Source organism: Astyanax mexicanus, chromosome 8 (genome assembly GCF_023375975.1).
Source record: "Astyanax mexicanus isolate ESR-SI-001 chromosome 8, AstMex3_surface, whole genome shotgun sequence".
Classification (NCBI taxonomy): Eukaryota; Metazoa; Chordata; class Actinopteri; order Characiformes; family Acestrorhamphidae; genus Astyanax; species Astyanax mexicanus.
In genome coordinates, this window is record NC_064415.1 from 52524896 (window position 1) to 52545702 (window position 20807).

Genomic DNA, 20807 nt, shown 5'->3' on the forward strand with positions numbered 1-20807 from the left:
CGTCTGGCTGATACCAGTGGTGCTTTTTGAGGCTATCAGCTGTGCTTTCCCAAATGCCGATTTCCCTGCCAGCATATTCCCTAAGGCTCATTTTTCTCAACTTGTTTTTCAGTAACTAGCAAAAAGTGTCTGGTTTGTTTTTTTAGGGTGCTTTCTCGTGTTCTTTGTTTGAGCTGGACCAAACTAAAAGACCTTGAAACAGTCCGGACCAAAGGAGCAACATTTGGTTTCAGAACGGATCTACTGATCCATAGTTTGGTTTGTTTGCAGTAGTGCTGGGTGGTATACCGGTTTATTCGGTATACTGCGGGGTGAACTTGAACGGGTCTCTCATACCGCCATACCACTAGAGGGTGCTGCGGAGCGCCGTGCAGAATATCGCCCACCCCTACTGTGCACGAAACCCAAATGCATGCAATGTAAGTAAGCCTGTTCCATACATCCACGTTCTGCAATGTTACGCTTCCTCAATGACATGATTAAGGACAGAGCTTTATCAGTGGCACTTCCAGCACTGGGGTGTAGGCGTCCAAGAGCCATGTAGCTTGATGTAGTAGCTAACACATGCTAACCCACGAGCTCTGAATGGATATTAAAGAATATGCATGTAAAAAAGACATCCCATTATAATGGATGGGATGCATCTATGCACGTTTCTTACGAGTGGTGATACGACCAGCATCTCAACAACATGCTATATCTCTCTCTCTCTCTTTTTTTTTTTTTTTAAAGGGAGCTGTTTTGGTTTCAGAAGCTATTTAGACACGTGTCCATTAGGCAGCGGGCAGAATGGCAGCTCTACGCATTATTGAGACGTACCCCATATGGACATATGGTTCCACGCCTGCACATTTTTTTTTAGGTCGTTTCTCATTTGCGGTGCAATTAAAAAGGAAGTTCTGTTCAGAATGCCGAAAGCACGAAAAAAAAAAAAAAAAAAAAAAAAAAGCAGGCAAGTTTGTCTAGATGATGGGCAGGCTAAACACGAGGGTAATTTGTTTGGAGACTTCACCCGCTTTCGACAGCGCACAGACGTAAACACCTGACACCTTGTAATATTTTACCCAACACTAAGAGGAAGAACGAGACAGAGGAAGAGACAGAGAGAGAGAGAGAGAGAGAGAGAGAAAGAGAGAGAGACTGGGAGAGTGGGAAATCCAATTTGATGACAATCTGATGCACACACACAGAAAGTGAGTTAAATTAGATTTTGATTTATCTTCACGTCGACTGTGCGGACTGCGCAGACTACAAAAAAGAGCCATCTCTCCCGTGATTGACAAATCCTGCGCTCGGACTCTGGCATTGGCCCGCCACCAATTAGATTCTAATGTGTCATATTCTGATCAGCTAGTTGGCACGTGAATGTGGAGCATATGCCACTTTCGTTCAAGCTGCTAAACACGTTTTCTTGTGGCGTATTTTGCCATTTTTACTTTATATACATTAGAGATTGGGCCCAAAAATACAGCCCAATGTTTTGCCCAAGCTCAATTTAAACCCGACATATTTTTTATTCAGTAAGTAGAGCATTAAAACTGAGATTCATTTTTTTTTTTGACATTTTCGGGCTGTGTGTCATGGCTAGGCAGAATCAGACATGCGCAGATACAAAACAGGTGATTTATTTAAAAAAAAAAAATTGGCAGAGTAAAAATACCAGACAAAGAAAACATCAAAAATCAAAGGGTAAGCAGAATTGAGGTCTGAAAAAAAAAAAAAAAAAAAACAGGCAATGTGATTATCCTTGTTGTACGAGGATAAACCATCTATACTCAGCACAGGTGAAGTGGAGTGAGGGGTTTATATAGGCCAGTGATCAGGTGTTAGTAATTTGGTGATCAACTTCCTGGAGGTGCCGCGTGCAGTGTCATGTGATCGTGAGTTGAGTGTCAGTTTGTGGTGCATCTTGGGTATCGCAGTCCGGAGATTGGAGATCGTAGGCAGAACTGAGTGTAGGAGTGACCAGAGTGCTTTTGGCTCAAGGCAGGTCTGTTCAGAATGGTGTTAATCAACATTGTAACACTGACCTATTATTTAATATATATTATACTAAACTAATATACTGCGAAGTTCCGAGTGGTCCAGCAGTCTAAAGCGCTGCCTCTATGATCGGGAGATCTCTGGTTTGAATCGTGTTTATGTAGCTTGCCATCGGCTGCTGGAGCCCTGAGAGAGCACAATTGGCCTTGCTCTCTCTGGGTGGGTACAGTAGATGGTGCTCTTTTTTTCTCCTCATCACTCCAAAGGGTGATGTTGATAAGCACAGAGCGTCTGTGAGCTGATGTATCGGAACCAAGTCGCTGCGCTTTCCTACGAGCAGCAAAAAGAGGCGGTGGCTGACTTCACATGGTGTTGGGGCATCACTAGTGATAAGAGGAGTCCTAATGAGTTGGGGAGAAAATGGGATAGAAATAATAATAAAAAATAAATAAATAAAACACTTTCTGAACAAACAAACATTTTAATATTTAGCATATAGCTTATATCCAAAAACATGCAGCATGTGCAACTTTTTTTTAAAACACAGTTTGATTTGTTACTTTGCTATATACTTTGCTATATTGTGAACAAGCTACAGCCAGCCTAAATAAAGTGGTGGGAAATCTCGGTCCCACCCAGTCCGAGTTCGGGTTTGGTTTGGGCATCGAGCCAGGCTCAGGCTCGGGCAGAGAATCTAACTCTAAACTCTAATACAAATGAACTCTGCTGCCTTCTGCAATGAATCTGTTCATTTCAGGACGCATCCTAATTCGTCCCCATTGCCGTCGCAACCGATTAAGGAGGAAACGCAACTGGGAATACCATCAGTAGAGCTATCTGAAGACGACGAGACTGCTGTTTACTTTTCTACGCTGTTTAGAGCCCCATAGCTGTTCGTTCCTCCCCGTGTCCTTCCTGTGTCTGGAAGTGTGCCGCCGTGTTTCCAAGATGCACTTAAGCCTTGCGAAGGGAAGGGCTTTTCCGCTTCCCTCTGATTTTCGGAGCTGAGCTGTCAACGCTCAGACACTACTACAGGAGCATCATCCGGAAGAGCTAATGCATTAAGGATAAAGAAAAAGAAGCAGGAAAAAAATAACAACATTTTTTAAGTAGGTAGAGTATATTTAAAACAGAGCTTTTTTTAAAATATATATATATATATATATATATATATATATATATATATATATATATTTGGGCTGTTTGAATGAACCAAATCTTCAGTTCCGAATGATGTCAGTTAACATTGCAACACTGAAGAAGCATAGGCGTATTATTTAAGACAATTGTTGATTAAATGTTTCATTTCATCGTTTTTTCGTTTCATTCTTTTTAAATAAAAGAAAAAAAAAAACGTTGTCCCGGTCATTCCTCTGTCGCTGCTACATCTTCAGATGCAGTTTGTCTCCATCTACAGCTCCACCTCACCTCCCGCCACCTCCCCTCAGCTCGCTCCCCCCTTTCTCCTCGATTCTCATTAACTGGGAATAATTTTGGACCTGCCGTACTCATGTTTGCATGCCGCTTATGTTTCTCCTGCCGCATCTGCTGAGACAAGGGAAAATGAATTTGCAAATTCTTGGCACGGATATTTTATTATACATTGAGTTTCTCTTTTTTTTTCTCCTCCTCCTCCTCTTCCTCCACCTTTCTTTTAAATTACTCTCACCCCGCGTCCCGTAGCCGGTTGGGGGTTATGTATTCATTGTTTCCAGTTCACTGCATCCTGGCACATGAAATTTCATCATGGCCCTGTAGCTTCATATCATTATTAAGGCTCTGAGGCTTGGCTTGGCGCGTGATTTCGCTGCCTCTCACTGGCTGCCGAGGTTGGAGGGACGAAGCTCCTGCTGGAAAGGCTTGATGTTCGTAAAGAACCCGTTCCAAAACCTGCACGCTCCTGGTTTTCCAGCTGTGTCCTTGAAGAAAACATTCGCAGAGCTGCTTCAGATTCCTGTTTCGAGTGCGTGAAACATTGACAGGGGCCAAAGTCGTCATTTGTCTTTGTATATGGATGGATATTGTGGATCCATTTTCTTGAGTTCTTGTACAAATTAAGCCAAAAACTGCTTTGTCTGCGTCTGCTACGTTCATAATTTTGCAACTAGCAACAAGTGTGTGTTATAGAGACTAGAGACGAGTAGAGCCAGACTGGCCTACACATACGGTAGACCCACCTTTTTCATCCATTCATCCAGGTCAAACACATTATTGAGAACCTTTATTGAGAGTTTACTGCCTAAAAATTGAAAGACTAGAAGCAAAAAGTGGATTGTTTCAAACATAGGGTTAATGTGACCATAATACCATATGATCAATAATAGTAGGGTTAACTAGCTCTAGCCCTAGGCTGTCAGACAACTTTTAGACTCTTTTATTAGTTTAAAATTAGTTTATTTCTTTCACGTTACATGAAAAACACACTTATGATTAATTAAGAGAATTGGAATTAGTGCCTTTTGCTCGTTTTGAGTCGCGCAAGGCATACTTTTCCGGACGTTACGATAGCAAAGACACACTGACACTCCCTAAATCAAGCTGTACACCTATAGATCACTACAGTACACTCTAAGAAAAGTAGGTACAGATTTGTACTTAAAAGAGTACAAAGCTTGTCGCTGGGGCTGTACCTTATATTGAGGTACAAAAAAGTACCTTTCCATGAAAGTCCTTTTTTGTACCCATGGTTTTTGTGCCAGTTAAGATTATAAAGATTATAAACATTATCATCAACTAAATATGGCTCAAAAACTTGATGATGCAAAATTGACTGGCTTTCAAATAAAAAATGTGCAATTAAAATATATATTGTTAATTAGTACAGTGATACAGAATACTGAATGTACCTTTTGGCTGGTTAAATGGTACAAATTTGTACTTATTGCTGTTAAAAATTACTTTGTACTTCAGAGGGAACAAATCTGACCCTGTAAAGACCAATATTGTACCTTGGAGGGTACAATTATGAAGAGTTTACCTTTGAGTACAAAAAAGTACTCATATCGTACCTCTGTTTTTTAGAGTGTAGTGCCCAAAATGTGGCAATATTTGCACAGGAAAACTAACTGTTGGAGTTAGCTGTACAAAAAAATGAAATGGAAAACACATGATGATTGGCAGAGTTACACATCATACTGCAATCATCCAGCAGATGCACTACAAACATTGGTGATTTCACTTTTTAGAGACATTGCACCGTCCATGCTTTACACAGCCATTGCTCTCGAGAGTCCTGTTTGCCGTTGGGAACCCCTAGGGTGTTCTAAATCAGAAAAGCCAGCTGAAAGCCTTATCTAATTTCTGTTTTTAACAAATAGTGCATCTGTTTGATCTCTGTATGTACTGTAGTACTGCTCCTGATGTGGAAATTGATGTGATCATTGAACTTGACCTAAAAATTCTCCTCTCATTAAAATGACTGAAAATAGACAACCTGGAATATTCTTACACTGACCCATTGATTTATCTCAGAAGACGAGTGTGTGTAATAGTGTGTGTGTGAGTGTGTGTGTGTGTGTGCAGAAATTGATTAAATGCTTTATGTTTCTTTTACTACGCTCACTTTGTAGCTGACCTTCACTGGCCGGGCTCAAAAGCAGCACATGTCAATGTCGTCTCTCACAGCCACTGAGGAAGGGTTGACCCCTTTTTAATTTATTCTTCTTATTATTAATGATCAGCATCTAACAAAGCCAAGAATTCACAAACTATAGTAAAATAAGACTACCTATATAAAGGGTTCATAAATGGGTTACAATTAGTTTATTAATGGTTACTAATGAGGTTGCAAATGCCTTAAAAATCGTTAATAATCAGTTATAACACATACGTAGAAAGGACAACATTATAGAAGGCTGTGGGCTTCTTATTTGGCAAACAACAGGTCATTGTTGCCCTTTTCTATGTATGTGTTATAACTGATTATTAGCTGAGGCTGTCCGCGTCGCACGACATATAGTTACATTTCCAAGGAGGTGCTCGCCAAGCTATACGGCATAGGCTACGGCATAGGCTAAGGCATAGGGTTCAGGTTTGACGCAGAAGTATAAATTGAGCTTTAGATGTAGATTTGAGATGTAGTTCCTGTGTCCCAAAAAGCAACCACCAAGGATACCATAGCAACACCATAGCAACCCCTTAGCTACCCCATAGCCACCAATTAGCAACACCATACCATGACCTAGGATACCACATTGCCGGGTATGAGTCATTTTAGCGGCGCAATTATCTTTTTAATACTTTTCTAGTTAAAATTTATATTGTGTGTTTTAAAAGTTGATACAGCATTGCATTGTATTTTTTGCCAATCATCAAAGCCGTTGTTTTACGAATCTGAATGCCGTTAAATGTTACAAGACGCAACACAGAAGGGCCTCAAGAAAGTGTTCATACTCACGACTGGCTGATTTACGCCTTGTTCACGCGGCGTGCGAGATTGTGTTTGTGCTTTCTTTTTCTTTTTTTTTTTTTTTTGTGTGAGCTCCCTGTGTTCTGATGCAAGCGTGTGTGCCTTCTTAGCCCTCTCTCACTATAACTCTCTCTAATTCTCCCTTGCCCAATTCAACGCAGTTCCGCTTTATTGCCATGAAGTTCCATTAGCGCTAAATGGAAGCAATGAGCATTAGCATAAAAAAGGTTTAAAACGATCGCAAACAAAGATGCCGTAATAAGAGTGTTAAAAATATTTGATTTCCTTGATACGGAGCGAGCTAATAGCGTGAGCTAATATCGTTTTGCTTCAGTGGTTGTCCTTTATATTATGACTCAGAGCGACGGATATTGCTGCTAAGGCAGCAGAAGCTCGGAGAGAGAGAAAAGCGTTTATATTTTTCCTGCGTTTGGCGTTTGTGTAGTGCAGAGGCTTAGGGGAGGTTTTACTTTCAGTAGAAAGAGTGCGTGTCTGATTATTTAGAACAGCCTAATTGGACAAGCAGTTGTGTGTCTACACTACTTTTAGATTATAGAGTACACCTTCTGCTAGCTGTAGTTGTGAATTTGGAGTAAATGACTGCTGTACATCTGCACACTGCAGGCATCTGCTACGCTCCAGACCTTCAGACTACATCTGTGTTATCCTGATGTACCAGCACTTGGATTATGCAGTTTACTGTAGAATCAGCACTGCTAGGTTTTTGATAGTCATATCATCTTCCATATATATATATTATTTTTTTTCAATATTTTTATATGTGAGTTTTCACAATAAACACATTGGGTACATTTCCAATGTGGTGCCAAGTTCTGTTCTGTTCTTTTTCCCCGCAAAATAAAAGGTTCTCGGCCAGAAAAGTCGGTGTCGTTCTGGCACTACAGCTTTGCTCTTCTGGAACCAACGAACTTGTGACGTGAGACATGGTCAAATGGGGGTTGAGGAGGGGGACTTTCAAGTAGTGATGGATGATCCACTTTTTTCCACTCCGATCCGATCGGATTCCGATATAAAACTGATATAAAACGGCTGATATGATACAAATACCAGTAAAAGGGCTCTTTTAGTTTATTATTAGTACTATTATTAAGGTTATATAATGAGGCTGAAACAAACCACACAGCCCTTTGGAAGCTGGAGTGTACACAAGTGCATTTAATGTAAATGCATTCCAAACTCATTTATTTGACACACTTTATGTACAAACACATAATAGTTTTCTTTCAAATTAAATATATTAATTTTTATGAAATATGAAAAGACTTTTATTTTGACATGTAGTGCAGTGGATTAGCTGCAATGGCTAACGGCTAACCGGCGACACTAACTATGTTTCCAAGCTGAATTCATCACTGTTTTTTAAAAACAGATTGATTTCTTAGTGCTGGTTAGAGTGTGTAAAATCTGTGGTTTGATATTCAATGTGGATTATGGCTTTAGTTCACTTGAGTTAGTTACTTATTACATTCACAATGCCGGAATGCAGATGTTGACCTAATGCTAGCTAGGCTAACAGGCCGCAGATGTTATAGGAGATGGCTAACGGCTAACTGGCAACACTAACTGTATTTCCGAACTGAATTAATCACTTTAGTTTAATAACAGACGGGTGTGTTTGTGCTGGTTAGTGTTTGTATATTCTGTGGTTTTATATGATATTTATATTTATATTTATATGATATTGTATGGCATCGGTCTCATCTCTACTTTCAAGCGTCACTGTTGCAAAGTTGTTGTTTTTTTTCTTTTTGTTTGTGGAAAAGAGAGATTGGTGGAAAATTGTGAGGGTTGTGATATTATTGTGAAAAACAGAAAATTTAAGTGGCATTTCCCAACTGCAGCAATGGATGGAGCTCTTTACAATGCAGAATGTGCTAGGTAGAGGTCCACAGTGAACCCAAACTCCAACACTCCAAACTACTTCTTATCCTGGGAACAATGAGAGCAGCCAAATCAAGTAGAGAAAAAAAAAAAACTTATAATAATAATACAAATTTCTGTGGAGCTTAAATCAATTTGGGATCTAAATTGATTGCATTCATTAACCTTTCTCCTTAGTTTCTTTCTTTAGCTGTATCATTCTTACTTTTGATTAACTTGCTTGGCATATGTTGGAGATACAGATTTTCAGTTGCAGTTTTTTGTTTGCAACTGTATATAATATTCTAAATTATTTTCTGACTTTTCAGTGTATATTATTTGTGAGCAATAATAATTATCAACAATAAAAGAAGAAAAATCGATCACTCTTTTTGTAATACCTCTAATTATAATATAGGCGTTTTACATTTTAAACTGAAATAATGAAATAAAGTGACTTTTCAATGATATAATCCTTTGGGATGCACCTGTAAGTGTAAGTGTGTTTATACAGTATATTTCTATGTAAATGCAGCTAATTATTGCTTTTCATTCTGCAGCGAATAAGTAATAAGGGATGTAATGTGTTTTTTTTTTTCTTCCTTGGCGTTTGCATGCAGGTCAGTTTTGCAGGAGCTCAGGATATTGTGTCTTGAGGAAACTCCTCTCCCTGTTTACTGCTTATTTTATCACCGTGGCTGGGCTAAATATGAGTTCTCATATTTAGGCGCTGGCACATTTTTTATGGCTCACGCATGAATGTTGATAAGAGGATGGCGGTGGTTTTCGGCCCGGCGCTCGCCGTATGCATTATTCAGTGTTTTTTTTTTTTTTGTTTTTTTTCTCCTCGGCACCTCCAGTGCATTTCTGCAGCTTTTGCGTGTCTCAATTGGGTGTTTGTCCCAATGTGATAATTGATGTTTTTGTAAAGAGAGCCTACAGTGTTGTGCTGTAGTGGGTCGTTTTAATCAATCGCAGATTTAAACAGTCAGATTCGTTCAAAAATATCAATTCTGACAGCGTGAAATGTTCTGTTTGCACGTTGCGCCGCATTTCTCCAGTTTAGACCACTTTTCCCACTGGGGTTGGAATAATAGTAGAAGTGGAGGGGCCTTGTTTGCTGTAAACGCTGTGTTTATTGCGCTATGGGTGCTGCTGTTGTGGATGGTGGACCCAATGGCATAATTACCGGCTATGGAGGCAGAGCAATCAGATTGCGACCAACAAGGAAACGAGGCAACAAGGCAACAAGGAAAGAAGGCGGACTTAGGCTCTCAATGTACTTATTGGACCCCTAGAAAGCACTACTTATTCAGTTGTGTCTCAGCTGTGTTAACAACTATATTTCTACCCACTTCATACTGTAGCATGTAGCGTAAACAAGCAAATTATGTCATTTTCTGAATAATTTAAGGCTATTTCAGTATTAAAGTCAGTGAAAACATTGTTAGCTGTGCAGTCTGGCCTAGTTACATCGCTGTGTTATATATTTCTAATAGATTGATATGTTTCTGGTGGCTGCTGAGGACTGAAATTGCAATAATGGGAAACAGACGTGTCAGAATTTAGGAATAAATATGCACGGATGGGTGTGGTGGTCTGGAAGTGAGGTAAAATGTGTTCAGGTAAATATCTGGCGTGTTTCTATCTTGGCAGTGGGAAATACAGCGCCACTGATTGATTAAAACCCTGACAACAGTCAGCAGTCAGCCACCCAATTCTGTCCAAGAGTGTCTTAGTCCTGCAGGCATGCTGCATAGCGTTTATCTCAACAGTAACTGATTATAGAATGAAATAACATTGCTGTTCCCTTAAATTATTTTAGGGCCATATATAATTATTATTTTAGAAACCAAATAAAGTTTTATATCATGTGCCATTGATGCAGGTGTTGCTTTCAATCATTCTAAAAAAAAGGTATTAATTCAATTTACATCCAAAATGGCAATCACAGGGTCCAAGCACACACAATGTACCATTATGAGCAATTGTTTTAGACTGGCCTTGTTTATGAATAAGGTGAGTTTTCAAAAAAGGAGGTTTTTGGACACGATTTGAATTTGCATAGCTGTTCAGCACAAATATGTCCTTTTGTTTCATTTTTAGAGAGACTCAGTACACCAGAGCTTTGATGTTTCTCTTTTTTACAGTGCCGCTGGAGACGCTGTAGGGGTTTAGCTTCTGAACTTCTGTCTTTTTCCCCTTGCTGTTGAGTTTTCATGTCTGAATACTGACTAACAAACAGACAAATGACAACAACAAGCAGCAAAAACAATGTGTTCAACACTTCAAAAGACCTCATCATGTACTGTGTAAATGTCTTTTTTTTACTTTTATGATTATTAAAGCTACTATAAAGTACACTAGAGGGCTGTGGGTCATAATGCTTCATAGCTGCTCTCAATGTGAAATTCTGGCTACACCACTGTCTGACAAATGATCCCGGCACTGATTCTCTTTGCTAAAGCCATTCTATTAAGATTAACAGCGAGGATCGCTCTGCAGAACGAAGACGATTATTTTTGCTGTCATGTGAGGAGAGACCTGGGTTTATATTATGTAGCCTAATATTTAGAGAGAGAGAAAGAGAGATTCATAACAACTTATTCATAACAATTTTCTCCCATAAATATTGTGTGTATGTATTATGTGTATGTATAAGCCTGTATATGTATAGGTTCGCTGATGATGGAGTTATTTAGGGCGTGTCTGTGTGTCTTCGCTATCATAACGACTGGAAAAGTACACCTTGTGAAGCTCAAAACGCACAAAAGAAATGTACTAATTTTCTTAATTAATCATGAGTATGTTTTTGGCATAGCGTTAAATAAACCAATCAGCATGTCACTTGCAATTCCCTTTAAGAGCCAGGTGTGCTCTGTATTTGGCGGATTGTTATTGTAACGGGGCAGCGCTTCTTTGCTTCTCATTTATGGGAACAGCAAAGTTATTTTATTTTTTATTCTGTTTATTGTTGATGTAAACGTTGGGTTTGTGCACTGCTGCACACGCTTGTATGCCAAGCGTTGCCAAGATAGGAATGGACGTCTGACGGTCGACTGTTGTCAGGGTTTTAATCAGTCAGTGGTGCAGTTTTGTCATAAAACATGGAAAGGAAACCTAAACTGCTAACTCTACTGGAACTCCTGGAAATCCTGCCTTTGCTGGGAGGCCATTGCATATGAAAAAAATTGGTTGCACCTAGTAGTGATTCGAGGGACTTTAACAGCTCAGTCATATGTGTGTTGTTCCAACTTTAATTTTTCTGCAGGATAATGCTCTACCACACACAGTAATGGCTTTCCGGGAATGCCCCTGCTAGATTTGCTACATATTCTTAAACTGCCCAGTCATTCAATCGACAATCAAGCATTTATAGTACCAGCTGGGATGCCAGCTTTGGCAACCAATGAGTGTGCATGATCCACAGGCTCAGCTGTAACATCTGTGTCCAGATGTGCCACAGGATGCCATTGCATATGAAAGTTGGTTGCACCTAGTAGTAATTTGAGGGATACTAACAGCTCAACGATATGTGCAAGATATCCTACGACCATGTGTGTTGTTCCAACTTTCATTTTTCAGCAGGATAATGTTCTACCACACACAGCAATGGTTTCTCAGGAATGTCTCTGCTAGATTTGCTACATATCCTTGGCCTGTCCAGTCATTTGATTGACAACCAAGCATTAATGATGTGCAGGATCTACAGGCTCAGCTGTAACAGCTGTGTGCAGATGTGTGTTTTTGGTCAAGTGTGTATATTGTGTATATATGTGTGTTTAGAGTGAGAGGACAGTGGGTCCAGATCCACAGAAGGGCATCATCACTTCCTGCATTTTTTACTGCGGTTCTCTTCAGTGCTCTTAATGGGCTCATATCACCTTATATGCAAGTGTGTGTGTGTGTGTTTGTGTGTGTGTGTTGATGCACCTGCCTTTCTGTTTTTGGCTGTGTGTTGATTGCAAGGAAAGAACAGTCTGAGATGAAAAATGACCTCAGGTGTCTGCAGTGCAGCTTTTCCAGATCTTTGGCTAAATATAGAAGGGAACAGAGAATCAGACACTTCCTGTTTAAATCCTGTCTGTTCAGAGCCTCATAATATATTAACGTCTTAAAAAAAAAGGTGCGGTTGAACACCCTTGATCCCGTTCCTAATATATAGTCAGCAGTTGTGCTGAAAGAGTGCTTAAAATTAGCTGCCAGGGTGTGGGGTGCATGCATGTTCATGCTGGGAATAGTTAAAGGTCTCATTCCATCATTTTCAAATTCATTTTTTTAGTTGTGGTCTCTAGTATGAATGAATGCCATGTGAGCTGTTTTTTTGTGAAAAATGTGCTTCTATTTAATTGTTTCCATTTAGCCCTGCTTTAGATCACTGAATTAGAGGTCTTAGAAGAAAGACAGAATTTGGGGTCTTGCTCATGAATATTCATACATGAAAACATATCGTCGCTGATTGGCTAACAGCACTGCAGCAGAGAACGCCTACCTGCCGTACCCCCACAGTCAATTTTGCAGCTTTAAAACTCAAATAACAAAAGAGATACAGCCAACCCCCTCACTGTGGCTGCGACGCCACTATCCCTAAAAGTCAATTTAAGTCAATTATTTTGCTATTTTTTTCTGCTAGATATTTGTCCACTAACTTTTTCTATTGTCATTCAGAGCTTTTATTTGCAGAAAATGAAATATTCGGAAATATTAGTTTTTTAACTAACAAAAAACGAGTTCATATTCATAAAGTTTTAGATATCAATTCAGAGAGTTCAGAGAAATCGATATTTGCTGGAGTAACCCTGGTTTTTAATCAGAGTGTTGTTGTTGTTGTTTTTTTTATATGCACCTTGGCATGTTGTCCTCCTCCACCAGTCTTACACACTGCTTTTGGAGAACTTTATGCTGCTTTACTCCTGGTGCAAAATTTCAAGCAGTTCAGTTTGGTTTGATGGTTTGTGATCATCCATCTTCCTCTTGATTATATTCCAGAGGTTTTCAATTTGGTCAAATCAAGAAAAAACATCATCATTAAGTGCTATTTTTTTTTTTTTAGAGCTGTTTAACAGTATAACAGTACTGTATTAAAAAAAAGGTGATATATACATATATCAGATCACTTAGCACCCTTTCTTTCTTTTCTTCTTTTGTATTCTTTCTGCCCTGAAGTGTCTCACTTTCTCAGCTCTGGGCCTGGTCCACTCGAGAAGAGTGCGGGTCGTGAGGGCAGGAGTTTTATTTTACCCAATTCCAGCAGTGGATGGTCGGATGGTCGGAGGCACATGTGTGCTGTATGGGAGGCATTTTTTGGAGAGAAAACGACGGCGGCAGCTGTAGCAGGATTTGTAGAGAGGTTGAATGGGCCGGCTGGATGAGCGTATGACCCTCCGTGCTTCTGTTCCACTCTCAGCTTGAAATCGTATTAGCTTTTTGACTGCAGGGCCAGTGTTTGTCTGTGGGAATGTAACACTGTGGAGATGGATCTGATCAGGCAGGCAGGCAGGCAGGCAGGCTATGGGACTACGGGCTTTTTTTTTTTTCATTCTGGTTTCACCCCTCTCTCTCTCTTTTTAAAACCACCACTACCCAACTCCCCCCACCAGCTCCTTTCTTATTCATCCTTTATCTAGCCCCTGTCTCTCTTCATCCTCTATGCTGCGAGGAGCTGTCCTGTGTGACATGCTCTCCGGCTCATCCCCTCATTGCTGCATCTGGACAGCTTTTCACTGATTCCCACAGATCCGTCGGCAGACAGAAAGCGCGGCCGCCGGGGGACTCCGGAGCGAGGCAGTGGGACGCGAAAGCTCTCCCTGACGAGTCTGATGTGTGCGCGCTGAAGTTGTGAGGAGGAAGCAGCTATGGAGTTCGCTTCCAGTGCCCTGGAGATGTGCTTAGCTCCCCTATTGCTTCCCACGCGGTGGTGGTAGTATAACAAATGTGAGGGGCTTTGATTGGCACTTTGTACTCAGAACTCAGAACTATCCTCAGATGCCCGGTTACATTATCTCTTTGATCATGTGATCATGGTTAAAGAAAGGGTTGTTTCAGGTTGTGTGTGATATCATATAATATCATGTCCTAATAAGAAAACTAATAATATATAGAAAAAAAAAATTAAGAGACCACTTCTAAATCAGTTTCTTTGATTTTGCTATTTAAATTGAGTTTATTCTATAAACTACACACAACATTTCTTCCAAATTCCAAATAAACATATTGTCATTTAGAGCATTTATTTGCAGAAAATGAAATGTTTATATTCAACAAGTTCATATTCATAAAGGTTTAAGAGTTTAAAAATCAATATTTGGTGAAATAACCCTGGTTTTTAATCACAGTTCTCATGCATCTTGGCATCATGTTCTCCTCCACCAGTCTTACACACTGCTTTTGGATAACTTTATGCTGCTTTACTCCTGGTGCAGAAATTCAAGCAGATCAGTTTGGTTTGATGGCTTGTGATCATCCATCGTCCTCTTGATTATATTCCAGAGGTTTTTAATTTGATAAAATCAGGGAAAAACATTGTATGGTATCGTATAATATCATGTCCTATGCAATAATATCACCCTAATTTTTAAATAACACAAAAATCCCTTGAAATAAATTTTGTTTGATATTATTTCAGGGCCATATGGGCCACCAAGGAATACCATATTTTACAGACTATAGGACACAGCATATTATGAGGGGCTCTATCAATGAACGTCTATTTTCTGTTCTATTTTCATACAAGAAAAAGTGTACCTGGCTATAAGGATAATTTTAAGCGGCAATAGAAAGGAACAAGGGTATTGCCATGCATATGCTGCTGGGGGCGCATATATACTGTATATATATATATATAGCAAAAAAATTTAATTCTTAAAAAATATATATATATTAATAGGGGCAGAAAAATAGATTTTTCTCTTGAAAAACTGTTTATTTGGGTGATTAAACATTTATCTGTTTATTTACAGCACGCTTAGATTTCTAGTATTTTAGCACGGTTCGCAGCAGCACTTCTACAGACTACAGACTTCTTCTGAGCGGCTATAAAGAGCTAGTGCTGTGGTTAGCGGCTAATGCTAATACTGCTCCAGCTAATGCTGCACTTCTTAAATAAGACGCACATGATTATAAGGAGCTCCATTGATTTGGTGTTGTGATTAAAAAATAATCACATGAGCACCAAAAACGTATTAGAGTGAAAGCATTAAACTCTTCCAAAATATGCAGAGGAGTAAAAGTGGAAAAGAAGGAAAATAATAATAAATAGAAAAATGTATTTACATTTAGCACAATTTAAGTAAGACTTTTGTACTATTTTTATACTATAATTAAAGTATAATAAGCCCAAAAAAAAGATATTCCATTTTAGCACTCTTTAAATATACTGATTAATAATAAAGTGGCTACAAGAACACTTTAGTGCACTATAGCATAATAATGCTTATTATACTTTAATCTACTTTTTTTTTTCACTAGGGAACCTAAGTACACAGTAGAGAAGTAATTCTTCTTATTTATTATGCATATTTGAGTGTGACTGGTAAATAAATAAATAAATAAATAAAAATGCTGCGATCTACTGTTAATAAACCCGGGAATAGCATGAAACATATCTTTGGTCATATCTCCCTGCTCTAAAGGTTCTAAAAATTTAACTAAAGTTGTAAAAAAATGGGCTTAAAAAATGAATTATTTAAACTCCTTACACACTCATAGAGGTAGAGATAAAGAAGTGTCTGACCATTCCAAGCTCTCTTTATTCAGCTCTAATGAAGCAATCTCACTGTATTATTTGGCACAATAATGTTCCTTATCGTGATTTCAGGCCCTCGGCTCTGTTGTAAGGAAGAGTGGCTCTCAGTGCTACAGTGCTAACTCCACGGTGCGCTAGTGTGGAGGTGAAGCTTTGAGAGGAGGCAGGTGAGAGATTAAGAATGAGATTGGGTACCGTGGCGACGGCCATTATGAAGACTTTGTCCTGCCTGCGCGAGTATCAATGTGCAATGAGCTCTAGCTATTATTCATACGCTGGAGGGAAAGGGTACGTCAATAATGTTTGATTTCTTAAATGGTTAATGGTGAATCATGGGGAGTGGGTTGTATGGAGAACATTAGCCTTGGCCTTGCTATCGCAGGGTTTTTCTACCCTTCTCACAGCACACACTACTCTAATCAATGCTGTGCAGATTCTGTCTGCCCTGTTTTAAGTCAGATTTTTATTTCTTTTATAGTGATGAAGTTCTACTTACAGGGGTTGGACAGTGAAACACAATCATTTATTGTGGTGACGGACAGTTCTGGTGGAAACAGGAGAGTTGAGGTGCACATTGAATTCTGCCGTGATTTGATCAGCCGTGGTTTTACAGTATGTTTTTTGGATACAATCCGGGTTAGCACCCGAACATCCCTTTCAGACAGCTTCCTCTTACAGCGTCCACAGTTAATCCTGTTGGATGTGGTTGGTCCTTCTTGGTGGTGTGCTGACATTACCCTGGATATCGTGGCTCTTGATACATCACAAAGACTTAATGTCTTGGTCACAGATGCTCCAGCAAGACGTGCACCAATAATTTGTCCTCTTTTGAACTCTGGTATGTCACCCATAATGTTGTGTGCATTGCGATATTTTGTGCAAAACTGTGCTCTTACCCTGCTAATTGAACCAACCTTCACACTCTGCTCTTTCTGGTGCAATGTGTAATTAATGACGATTGGCCACCAGGCTGCTCCAATTTAGCCATGAAACCCCCCCCCCCCTACATTTTTTAGTGTCACTGATATTAAATTGCCTTTAAATTTCAGTAAAATCGATTATCGCAATAATTTCTGGGACAATATATCGCCCTAAAAAAGAATTCTGTCGTGACAGGTCTAACAATGAACCAATTTACAACAAACCCACAGCGAATACACACACTCACACACATACATACACACACACACTCACACACACACACACACACACGTATTTCATCATTCAGAATCTGGCAGGATTCTTTTCAGCCCTGCCGTGAGACAGCATGACTCACATACGTGGTCCAGCTTCTCGCGACTCTCTCCCCTTTCTTTCTCTCTCTCTCTCTCTCTTCTGTTCATTCCTTCTTCTCTCTATCTCTTTTTCTCTCTTCCTGTCATTCCCTCACTTCTGTCTGTCAATCTGAAGCTCAGTTTTGGTATTTTTTGGGGGGAGATAATGAGCATGCGCACGCCGAGGCCTGAAATCTAAATCTCATTCAGCCTCTCTTTCTGCATTTCTGCAGTTTGTAGCCTGCGGCACCCATGTTCCAGTCTCCCTCTGTACTCTCCAGTTTAACAAGAACAAGGGAGATCAGAGACGTGTGTGTGTGTGTGTGTGTGTGTGTGTTGAAACCAGGGAAAGATGGGCATAAAAAATGAATGGGCACATTCTCTGCAGTCTTAGCCCAACCTCAATGCCGACAATGTATTCATTTACCCTGCAACAAAAACTCAAGGACAAGGACTCTCCCATCTCTCTCTCTTTCTCTCTCTCTCTCTCTCTCTCTAAATCTCTCTCTCTTTCTCTCCTCCCTTCACTCTCTCTCTCTCATTTTACCAGCACCAAACTCTGTGTGAAAGCTGCCGTTTCCTGTGACCATTCCTTCTCCATGCTGTCAGACCAAAGAGGCAGAGAGAGAAAGAGAGAAAGAGTGAGCGATGGAAAGAGAGAGAGAGAGAGAGAGAGAGAGAGAAAAAGAAAGAGGGAGGCAGTAAAATGAAGTAAAATAATGTTTTGTATTTGAGTGAATAAAGCGCTTCCATTTCTTTACAGTAAGCTTAGATTTCCAGATTTCCGCTAAGGCTGGGTGCAGCAGCATTAGCATTAGCAGCTAACCACTAGTGCTAGCGTTCAGTGAGTCGACTCAACCCAAAACGTTTGAACACCAAACACCATTTTTTCATTTATTATTTTTTACTTTTTTATTTTTATTTTTTTTACAGGTAAACCTAGTTTTAAACCATTTTTTATTTTGTCATCTGTAATTAGAAAATAATTAATCGAAACTAAACGATCAATACAAAGAGGCAGAGAGAAACAGAGAGAGAGAGAGAGAGAGAGAGAGGGAAAGATGAAGGCAGTAAAATGAGGTAAAAATAGGGAGAAAAAAACAAAAACAAAACATGTTTTGTATTTGAGTGAATAAATCGCTTCCATTTGTTCCCAGTAAGCTTAGATTTCCAGATTTCCGCTAAGGCTGGGTGCAGCAGCATTAGCATTAGCAGCTAACCGCTAATGCTAAGTGGAGTTCACTCAGTGAGACGACTCAACCCAAAGCGTTTGAACACCAACATTTTTTTATTTATTATTTTTTCCTTTTTTTTTTTTTTACAGGTAAACCTAGTTTTGAACCATTTTTGACTTTGTCATCTGTAATTAGATTTTTAGTAGGGGGGAAATAATCAATCGAAAAATAATCGATCAATCCAAAGAGGCAGAGAGAAAGAGAGAGAGAGAGAGTGAGAAAAAGAAAAAAGGAGGCAGTAAAATGAGGTAAAAAAGGGAGAAAGAACAACAACCAAAAAAAAAACATGGCGGGCCACTCATAGCTGCCGGCTCCCACCCTCAGCCTCCTACTCCGTTATTCTTTCTGCTCTATCTCTGATCCAGCTTAAGACTCGGGGCCTACTGCAATCCACTCCTCAGTTCAAACACACACACACACACACACACACACACTAACACACACACACACTCTTACACACACACACTTTCACACACACACACACACACACACACACACAAACATACACATGCACACACATACACTAACTCCGGTCTGGGATGCAGCTTTCCATTTAGCCCCAAATGGATTAGCGTAGGAGGAGTGTGTCTCTCTATGTGTGTGTGTGTGTGTGTGTGTGTGTGTGTTTGAGAGTGTGTGTGTGTGTGGAAGCGAGAGTGTTAGTGGAAAAGCGAGAGTGCAAGTGATTAAGCAGAACTACAGAATAAGTTTTGTGTTGGAGAGCTTTACATTTAGAGGGGCTTTTGGTCCTGGTAGAACTGTGAAGGAAGCTCTGGCTGAATGGTATGAAAGGCACAGTATCTCCGATACTGTTAAGTTAAATAAGAATTAACATGTACAAAGAATGAGGTCCTCCAGTACCTCCAGGGTTGGGAACCACTAGCCTAAAAGATGGCTCGCATTGAGGTACAGGGGTTGGACAATGAAGACAGCAAGTCTTTGTGATGTATCAAGAGCCACGGTATCCAGGGTAATGTCAGCATACCACCAAGAAGGACTAAACCACATCCAAAAGGATTAACTGTGGACGCTGTAAGAGGAAGCTGTCTGAAAGGGATGTTCGGGTGCTAACCTGGATTGTATCCAATAAAAAACATAAAACCACGGCTGAACAAATCACGCAGAGTTCAATGTGCACCTCAACTCAACAACCTGTTTCCACCAGAACTGTCCATCACCACAATAAATTATTGTGGTCTAAAACCAGGTTTCAGTTTCATTGTCCAACCCCTGTAGGTCTAGCTGTTCTCCAGCTTTATCTTGTCTTGAGTCTGCTGTTTGAGTTGGTAAAGAAACAAAATAAAACTCTGAAGAGTACAGCTATTTATTTTTCTGCCCCCGAAATGGAATTCCCACTGCTGAAATCTAGGCTGGATCCTAATCAAGAAGAATCATTTGAAGATGCTTTTGAAAGTCGTAAATAGCTGTATTCTGTTTCACTGAACAGCAGATTGATTTGCGTGGCTTTTTTTTTTGTATAATTTTTTTCCTTCTGAGAACTGTAAACAGCTTGGATTCCTCGTCGCTGTCCTTGCGGAGAGTTTTCTGCGAGCCGAATGGTGAATGTTGACGCGTTCGGGCTGCAGTCGGTACAAAACAGGTGTTTTGTTGAGAGTGTTGCTGCAATCTGGGAGCGTCAGTTTATCCCCGTGATTTCTGCTTAACTACGTCCCCCAGGGCTAGCACAGCCCGCTGCTATCGGGAGGGAAATATCGCAGCTTTATTTCGGCATCTACCTCCACCCTCTCCGATGGTTTGTTAGTGTTTGTTTTGGCTCGGGTCAGCCGCTGCTCTTTTCACCTGCCTGATCCCTTTTTTTACCTCTCGGCCTTGAACCGTCGGGGCATTCAGGGCGTCTCTGCACTGTTACCCTGATGTACTTTCCAGCCAAACTGCTCTCCATTCTCCTGTGTATATATGGAAGTGTTTTATCATGTGTGTGTGTGTGTGTCTATGTGTGAGTGTGTCGGTTTGCGAGTGTGTATGTGTGCCATTGTGCCCCCTGCGCTAACAAGCACACTGCCAGGTGTTCCACTGTGAACCTGAGCGAGATTTGCCAGGTAATTAGGGCCTCGTTTCTCGCCCTTGTTTCCGCTAACCGAGGGTGATTTCTGCTGTTTGCAATGTCTGCTTGTTTACGCGATTGTTTGTCGGATTGTGTGCGTGCGGTCATTTGCATGTGGCGCCAAAGACAGCTTTAAAAAAAGCCCAGTTAATTAAAGTACCCAAACAAATCTGTCCTACGAGAAGTTTCCGCGGAACGCAGGAAAAACAGTGAGCCT

General features: G+C 40.2%; 1 protein-coding gene across 1 annotated transcript in view; it reads left to right on the forward strand.

The window, feature by feature from the left end:
• clstn2a (calsyntenin 2a) overlaps positions 1–20807 on the forward strand; it is a 384778-nt gene that overhangs the window by 98265 nt on the left and 265706 nt on the right. The window lies entirely within an intron of this gene.